Here is an 8,666-nt window from a genome sequence, read left to right as displayed (position 1 = left end):
GCGGCAGATAGAGGTTTGTGTTTCATTAATCTTTTCAAGAGACCTCTTCTCACTTCTGTGTCTATTTTCTACTTAATTGATTTCTACTTTGCTTTTATTTTATTGTTTTGTTCCTTTTACTTTAATTTCCTCTTCTTTTACTAGCTCCTTAAGATGAAAGCTCAGATCATTGCTTTTAAATCTTTTGTCCTTTCTAGGTATTTCCTTTTAAGCATTGCTTTAGCTGCATTCCTATAAATCTTGTTGTATTTTGCTTCCATTGTCATTCAGTTCAAAATATTTTCTAATTTCCTTGGGGATTTCTTTTTTGATTCATGAGTTATTTAGAACTTTGTTGCTTAGCTTCCAAATGTTTAAGGATATCTTTTTGCTATTGACTTCTTGTATCAAAGATCATACTTTTATTGTTTTTAGAGAATATGCTTTGTATGCAGAGAAGGAAATGGCAACCCACTCCAGTCCTCTTGCCTGGAAAATCCCATGGATGGAGGAGCCTGGTAGGCTACAGTCCATGGGGTCGCAAAGAGCTGGACATGGCTGAGCGACTCCACTTCACTCACTTCTTACTTTATCATTGGAGAAGGAAACGGCAACCTGCTCCAGTATTCTTGCCTGGAGAATCCCATGGACAGAGGAGCCTGACGGGCCATGGTCCATGGGGTCGCAGAGGGTTGGACTCGTCTGAAGTGATTAAGCAGCAACAGCATGCTTTGTATGAATCCAGTTCTTTGAAGTGGACTGAGATCTTTCATGGCCCAGCAGCTGATCTATTTCATAAATATTCCACATATGCTTGGAAAATATGTGAATTCCACAATTGGTATGTGTAGTGTTCTATAAATACCAGTAAAGTTAAATTGGCTAATAATCTTATTCAAGTCTTTATTTATTAATTTTTGTGATTCTACAACCTTATTTGACAATAACAGTTGATTCTCATCCATATTCACTGCCTGTAGTTTTTTTAAAGTGATGACAGGTACGTAGGCAATCAACATATAGAGCTTGTTTGGTGAATCTTCATCTTCATTACATTTTATGGACAATCACACACCAACATGTGATGGGACATTCCTTATTCCCTTGGCCCAGATAGCTTTATTAAGTCTGGTGTCAGTGTGTACATCTGGAGCTCCCATCTCCTTCATGGCAAATTTCCAGATTTCTTTGAGTGCCTGAGGGGAACACTTGTTGAAACTCATTCCATAGATGTGGTTGTGAATGGTGATAGTGTATTCTCTGGTCACCACTTTGCTGATGGCGAACCAGCCCTTCCTCTTGCCACCTTTCTTTGAGGGAGCCGTTCTGCTGGGCTCTTATTGGAAAGCATTTTAAAATACATTTGTTTTAATCAAGTACTGGAATAGAAAAGTTAAAATCTCCATTTTTAATTAGAATTTGTCTCTTTCTAGATTAGCTCTGTCAGTTTTTTGCACTGAGCATATTAAAGCTTTGTATTAGATGAAAACACATTTAGGGCTCTTATTTTTTCTTAATAAATTGTTACTGCGTCATTATGAAATGCCTATCTTTACTCTGCTATGTGCTAAGTCACTTCAGTCATGTCCAACTCTTTGTGACCCCATGGACTGTAGCCAACAGGCTCTTCTGTCCATGAAATTCTCCAGGCAAGAATACTGGCATGCATTGCCATGTTCTCCTCCAGGAGATCTTCCCAACCCAGGGATCAAACCCACGTCTCTTATATCTCCTGCGTTGGCAGGTGGGTTCTTTACCACTAGCGTCATCTGGGAAGCCCTTATTGCTGATATTACTTCTTATTATGAATTCTACTTCTTGTGTAGCCCCACTAGCATTCTTCTAATTAGTTATTTGCACGGTATAATTTTCCAGTCTTTTATTTTTTTTTTAACGTGTCTATGCTTGAAGTCCATTTCTTGAAAATAACATATTAATGTATACTTCTTCAGTTCAGTTCAGTTCAGTTGCTCAGTTGTGTCTGATTCTTCGTGACCCCATGAACCACAGCATGTCAGGCCTCCCTGTCCATCAGCAACTCCTGGAGTTTACCCAAACTCATGTCCATTGAGTCAGTGATGCCATCCAACCATCTCACCCTCTGTCATCCCTTTCTCCTTCTGCCCTCAGTCTTTCCCAGTATCAGGGTCTTTTCCAATGAGTCAGCCCTTCGCATCACATGGCCAAAGTATTGGAGTTTCAGCTTCAACATCAGTCCTTCCAATGAACACCCAGGACTGATCTCCTTTAGGATGGACTGGTTGGATCTCCTTGCAGTCCAAGGGACGCTCAAGAGTCTTCTCCAACACCACAGTTCAAAAGCACCAATTCTTCTGCACTCAGCTTTCTTTATGGTCCAACTCTCACATCCATACATGACCACTGGAGAAACCATAGCCTTGACTAGATGCACCTTTGTTGGCAAAGTAATGTCTCCCCTTTTAATATGCCATCTAGGTTGGTCATAACTTTCCTTCCAAGGAGTAAGCGTCTTTTAATTTCATGGCTGCAATCACCATCTGCAGTGAGTTTGGAGCCTAAAAAAATAAAGTCTGTCACTGTTTCCACTGTTTCCCCATCTATTTGCCATAAAGTGATGGGACCAGATGCTATAATCTTAGTTTTCTGAATGTTGAACTTTAAGCCAACTTTTTTACTCTCCTCTTTCACTTTCATCAGGAGGCTCTTTAGTTCCTCTTCACTTTCTGCCATAAGGGTGGTGTCATCTGCATATCTGAGGTTATTGATATTTCTCCTAGCAATCTTGATTTCAGCTTGTGCTTTATCCAGCCCACTGTTTCTCATGATGTACTCTGCATATAAATTAAATCAGTAGGGTGACAATATACGTCCTTGATGTACTCCTTTTCCTATTTGGAACCAGTCTGTTGCTCCATGTCCAGTTCTAACTGTTGCTTCCTGACCTACATACAGCACAAGAGGAAGGTCAAGTGGTCTGGTATTCCCATCTCTTTCAGAATTTTCCACAGTTTATTGTGAGCCACATAGTCAAAGGCTTTGGCATAGTCAATAAAGCAGAAATAGATGGTTTTCTGGAGCTCTCTTGCTTTTTTGATGATCTAGCATATCTTGGCAATTTGATCTCTGGTTCCTCCATCTTTTCTAAATCCAGCTTGAACATCAGGAAGTTCACAGTTCACGTATTGCTGAAGCCTGGCTTGGAGAATTTTGAGCATTACTTTACTAGCGTGTGAGATGAGTACAATTGTGCAGTAGTTTGAGCATTCTTTGACATTGGCTTTCTTTGGGATTGGAATGAAAATCGACCTTTTCCAGTCCTGTGGCCACTGCTGAGTTTTCCAAATTTGCTGGCATATTGAGTGCAGCACTTTCACAGCATCAACTTTTAGGATTTGAAATAGCTCAACTGGAATCCCATCACCTCCACTAGCTCTGTTTGTAGTGAGGCTTCCTAAGGCCCACTTGACTTCACATTCCAGGTTGTCTGGCTCTAGGTAAGTTATCACACCATTGAGATTATCTTGGTCATGAATATCTTTTTTGTACAGTTCTTCTGTGCATTCTTGCCATCTCTTGGTTAAAATCTTTTGCTTCTATTAGGTCCATACCATTTCTGCCTTTTATTGTGTTTATCTTTGTATGAAATACTCCCTTGGTATCTCTAATTTTCTTGAAGAGATCTCTCGTCTTTCCCATTCCATTGTTTTCCTCTATTTCTTTTCACTGATCGCTAAGGAAGGCTTTCTTATCTCTCCTTGCTTTTCTTTGCAACTCTTGTGTTCAAATGGGTATATCTTTACTTGTCTAGTTTGATGATCTTTACCTTTTAATTGTAGTTGTAGTCCACTCACAGTTGAAATAGTTATTATGTTTGAATTTAAGATCACCATTGCCTTTTTTGTTTTCTGTTCCTCTTTTCATCATTTCTATATTCTTTAATTAATGAAGTATTTAAAACAACATTCTATCTTAACTTACCTGCTGATTCTTAGCTATTTTAGTGATTGCCATGGGGATTACAATATACATCCTTATATCACCATAGTCTACCTTGAATTAGCATGATATTTCTTTAAGTATAATATAAAAAACTTACTATGGCATGTTTTAATTGATTTGTCCCATTTTTAGTGCTATTGTTGTCTTTCATTTTACCTCTGCATTTTATAAACCCTACGGTACATTTTTATCCACTTTGAATAGTAAATTATATTTAAAAATGAGAACAATACTTTCTATTTACTTGCATATACATGCTTCCTGACATGCTATAACCCTTCATTTTGGTTTCTGTTTCTATCTGATATCATTTCCCTTCAGCAAAAAAATCTTTCTGTTATATTTCTTTCTGCAGGGGAAAATTCTCTTGGCAATTGTTTTTGTCATTCTTTTTTTCCTATTATTTTTAGAGGGTATTTTCAGTTGATATAGAATTCTAGGTCAACAGTCTCTCCTTTTCCTTCTAGTATTTTAAAGATTTCTTGTCATTGTCTTCTGGCTTGTACTAATATTCACTGATATCCTCTTCTGCAGTATATGCTCTTGTGTTAAGTATACCCAGTAAAATTTTCATTTCAGCTACTGTATTTTGCAGTTCTTAATTTTACCTGAAATTATTTTATGGTTTCTTTTTCTCTGCTGAGCTTTCTTCATCTCTTTGATCATTATGTCCATCTTTTCCTTTGAATCAATGAACATATTTCTAATAACTGTTATAAAGTCTTTTTATGATAACTTTAACATCTCCACATGCATACTGAAGTGGGTTGCCATGCCCTGCTCCGGGGGATCTTTCTGACCCAGGGGGTCTAAACTGCATCTCCTACAATTCCTGCATTGCAGGTGGATTCTTTACCACTGAGACACTGGGGAAGCCCCATATCATCTCTCAGTTCAGTTCAGGTGCTCAGTCGTGTCTGACTGATTGCGACCCCATGGATTGTAGCATGCTAAGCTTCCCTGTCCATCACCAGCTCCCAGAGTTTACCCAAAACCATGTCCATTGAGTCAGTGATACCATCCAACCATCTCATCCTCTGTCATCCCCTTCTGCTCTTGCCTTCAATCGCTCCCAGCATCAGGGTCTTTTCGAATGAGTCAGCTCTTTGCATCAGGTGGCCGAAGTTTTGGGGTTTCAGCTTCAGCATCAGTCCTTCCAATGAATATTCAGGACTGGTTTCCTTTAGGATGGACTTGTTTGATCTCCTTGCAGTCCAAGGGACTCTCAAGAATCTTCTCCAACACCACAGTTTGAAAGCATCAATTCTTCCAGTGCTCAGCTTTCTTTATAGTCTAACTCTCACATCTATACATGACTACTGGAGAAACCATAGCTTTGACTAGACAGACCTTTGTTGGCAAAGTAATGTCTCTGCTTTTTAATATGCTGTCTAGGTTGGTGATAACTTTTCTTTGAAGGAGTAAGGGTCTTTTAATTTCATGCCTGCAGTCACCATCTGCAGTGAGTTTGGAGCCCAGAAAAGTAGTCTGCCACTGTTTCCATTGTTTCCCCATCTATTTGCCATGAAGTGATGGAACCAGATGCCATGATCTTAGTTTTCTGAATGTTGAACTTTAAGCCAACTTTTTCACTCTCCTCTTTCACTTTCATCAAGAGGCTCTTTGGTTCTTCTTCGCTTTCTGCCATGAGGGTGGTGTCATCTGCATATCTGAGGTTATTTTATTTTATTTTTTTTGAAGTGTGCAGAAGCTAGTTTTTAAATAAAGGTGACAAACACCGGTAAGATTCTTATAACACTTATAAACAAATGTGATTCTGGAAGTTGAGTACAAGAGAATGATAGTGCAATCATCGATAAGTAAACCAAAGGCATAATCTTCTAAACCATTTAGTTAAACAATAAATTCTAGTTTAAAAAAAGTTTAAAACTACATAAAACTCAAAGCAATCTAACTATTTTTCTACCTGAGATCAAAATAAGTTTTTTTTCCTATCTAAACATAATTTGTGGCATTGAGGTAAATCTGAATTCACGTGATACACTTTGTCAAACTTTTCAAAAAAATTTTAAGCCCTGCTGTAGAGAGAAATTCTCATGTTATACATTCATATTTACATATTTTTTCCTCAAAGACTAATGACAAATTTATGAGGTTAATAGGCCTGTAATGGGACTGTGATACTATTAATAATATGAAAATAAAGCTACTCATTTATACCATGTGTTCCTATACATGCAATATGAAATGGATCATAGAATCTATGTACAAAGGTGAATCACCAAGAGTTCAGAAATTAAGCTTACTTTAAAAAAGCTCAGTCTGCTCTTTTTTGGAGCAGAGGTTGCAAAGTTGCGATGCATAACAAAAACATTGTGTACCCAGGCTCCAAAACCAAGCACTGGCCTAAACTGGCAATAACTGTAACTTAAAATAAAAATTAAACCCTACTAGATATTCACTGTGGTTACACCACTTTTGGCTTTAGGGTCTGTAGGTTTTACTGAGGTAACAACCTCTTATCTCTTGCCTCCCCTCCTGTGCTTGCCCCCACTGCCTCCAGCTTCCTTTCACGTGGCTGTCTTTGGCAATGCTTCCATGTTTTGAAAGCAGAAGAACCTGCTAAAGTAAATGGAGAGGATGAAAAATAAAACTATAAAAAATGTATGAAAATCAACCTAATTGTATGGACTGAGAAAGAAAATGCTAGAAGGAAGACTAAGAATACCCTCAAGGGAAAACAAGAAAAATTAAAAAAAAAAATTGGGGGACTGTTACTCCTAGATCTTCTTCCACATATCCTGATTAGAAGAGTGTGGAACCAAGATTTCAAACTCTGGAAAGGTGATGACTTTGAAGGAGGAGCTAGGAAAGTAAATAAATGATAAAGAAGTACAGCAGTAGCTTTAGCTGTCAATGAGTTTCTTTGCTCTGGCATTGGCATTGTCGATACGATCTTTGTTGGTGTCAGCCTTTTCTGTGATCCATTCTATTTGTCGGTTTTGAGCTTCAATCTCATTGCCCATGTCCAGAGCCATGTTTTTTTAGGTTTCCTAGGATACTGCCCACTTGAGTCAGGTTGTCTTCCATTTCATCTTCCCTGGCATCATTTGTTATACGTTTAATGTATCCCCCGCTGGCTGTTCCTGCAGTTGCTTGTTGAGGCTGACCATTTGTCACTCGGCCTGGCTGCTTAGATACTATATTGCTAGGAGAGTTGTCTCCACCATCACCCTATGTTGCCTTATAGGCTTTACTAGACTCAAAGTTCTTTGTCCTACTACATGGGCATACACAAAGGCCACAGCACTTGTTGAGTTCTGTTAAAGTCTTCTCTGCTTCTCTCATGTCTTTGTTTTTTTGGTCCATGCCTTCTTCTATGCGTTTTAGTTGTTCCCCTTGTTCATCCAGCATAGTGATAGTCTTGATTCCTGCATCCTGTGACTCAATGGCTAAACCCAGGATTCTCCTTGTATTTTCCAGAGACTCATCAGTAACCTGGTTAGCCCTTATCTGAATTTCTTCTGCTGAGAGATTATCCGTGGTGAATTAAAATTCTTGATAGGTGCAGAAACTGAAATGTGGATATTCAAGCAGAGTTCCAGCCACTCCTCTCCGGCCGCTACAGCTCGGACACCCGCAGGCCGAACTCCCAGCTGCTATATCTGAGGTTATTGATATTTCTCCTAGCAATCTTGATTCCAACTTGTGCTTCATCCAGTCCAGTGTTTCTCATGTTGTACTATGCATATAAGTTAAATAATCAGGGTGACAATATACAGCCTTGACTCATTCCTTTCCCAATTTGGAACCAGTCTATTTTTCCATGTTTAGTTCTAACTGCTGCTTTCTGATCTGCATACAGATTTCTTAGGAGACATGTCAGGTGCTCTGGTATTTCCATCTCTTGAAGAATTTCCCACAGTTTTTTATGATCCACACAGTCAAAGGCCTTGGCATAGTCAATAAAGCAGAAGTAGATGTTTTTCTGGAACTGTCTTGCTTTTTAAATGATCCAGTGGATGTTGGCAATTTGATCTCTGGTTCCTCTGTCTTTTCTAAATCCAGCTTGAACATCTGGAAGCTCACGGTTCACGTATTGCTAAAGCCTGGCTTGGAGAATTTTGAGCATTACTTTACTAGTGTGTGAGATGAGTACAATTGTGTGGTAGTCTGAGCAGTCTTTGGCATTGCCTTTCTTTGAGATTGGAATGGAAACTGACCTTTTCCAGTCCTGTGGCCACTGATGAGTTTTCCAAATTTCCTAGTATCATCTCTAGGTCCATTTTATTAATTATTTTTGATTATAGCTCACATATATTTCTATTAATGTGTTATAATTTTTATTGTATGCTGATCATTGTAGATGTCACATTGCTGAGAGCTTTGATTTTATTTTTCTCCTCTAAAGACTATTGAACTTTTACCTGCCTTGCAGTTAATTTATTTGCACATCAGTTAGACCTTGTCCAGTTTTGTCTTAGCCTTTGTTAGGATAGGTCTAGTGTTGTCCATAATCTAAGGTTAATGTAGTTTTCCTTCTAAAGCATTGCTATTCTCAGATCTCAACCACCATTCATGGTGGTTTGTGAGGTTTAACCATTCTACCTGGTCAGAGTTCCACATCTCAGACCTGTCTAATATAGAATCACTGTTAACTCCAGGCACCTCTTCCCTGCATAGCTATTTTCTACCAGGATACATGAAGACTGGCCTGAACTTCTGCAGTTTAATATTCAGTCAAA

General features: G+C 38.6%; 2 pseudogenes; both read right to left on the bottom strand.

Moving 5' to 3' along the window:
* Positions 1–767: 767 nt before the first annotated feature.
* Positions 768–4,635, bottom strand: LOC139184415 (large ribosomal subunit protein eL31-like; annotated as a pseudogene).
* Positions 4,636–5,652: 1,017 nt separating this feature from the next.
* Positions 5,653–7,470, bottom strand: LOC139184414 (synaptosomal-associated protein 23 pseudogene; annotated as a pseudogene).
* Between the last annotated feature and the right edge of the window lie 1,196 nt (positions 7,471–8,666).

This window comes from Bos indicus, chromosome 8 (assembly GCF_029378745.1).
Source record: "Bos indicus isolate NIAB-ARS_2022 breed Sahiwal x Tharparkar chromosome 8, NIAB-ARS_B.indTharparkar_mat_pri_1.0, whole genome shotgun sequence".
NCBI classification, from domain to species: domain Eukaryota; kingdom Metazoa; phylum Chordata; class Mammalia; order Artiodactyla; family Bovidae; genus Bos; species Bos indicus.
The sequence above is the reverse complement of the archived record's forward strand: the minus strand, read 5'-3'. Positions and strand labels throughout refer to the sequence as shown.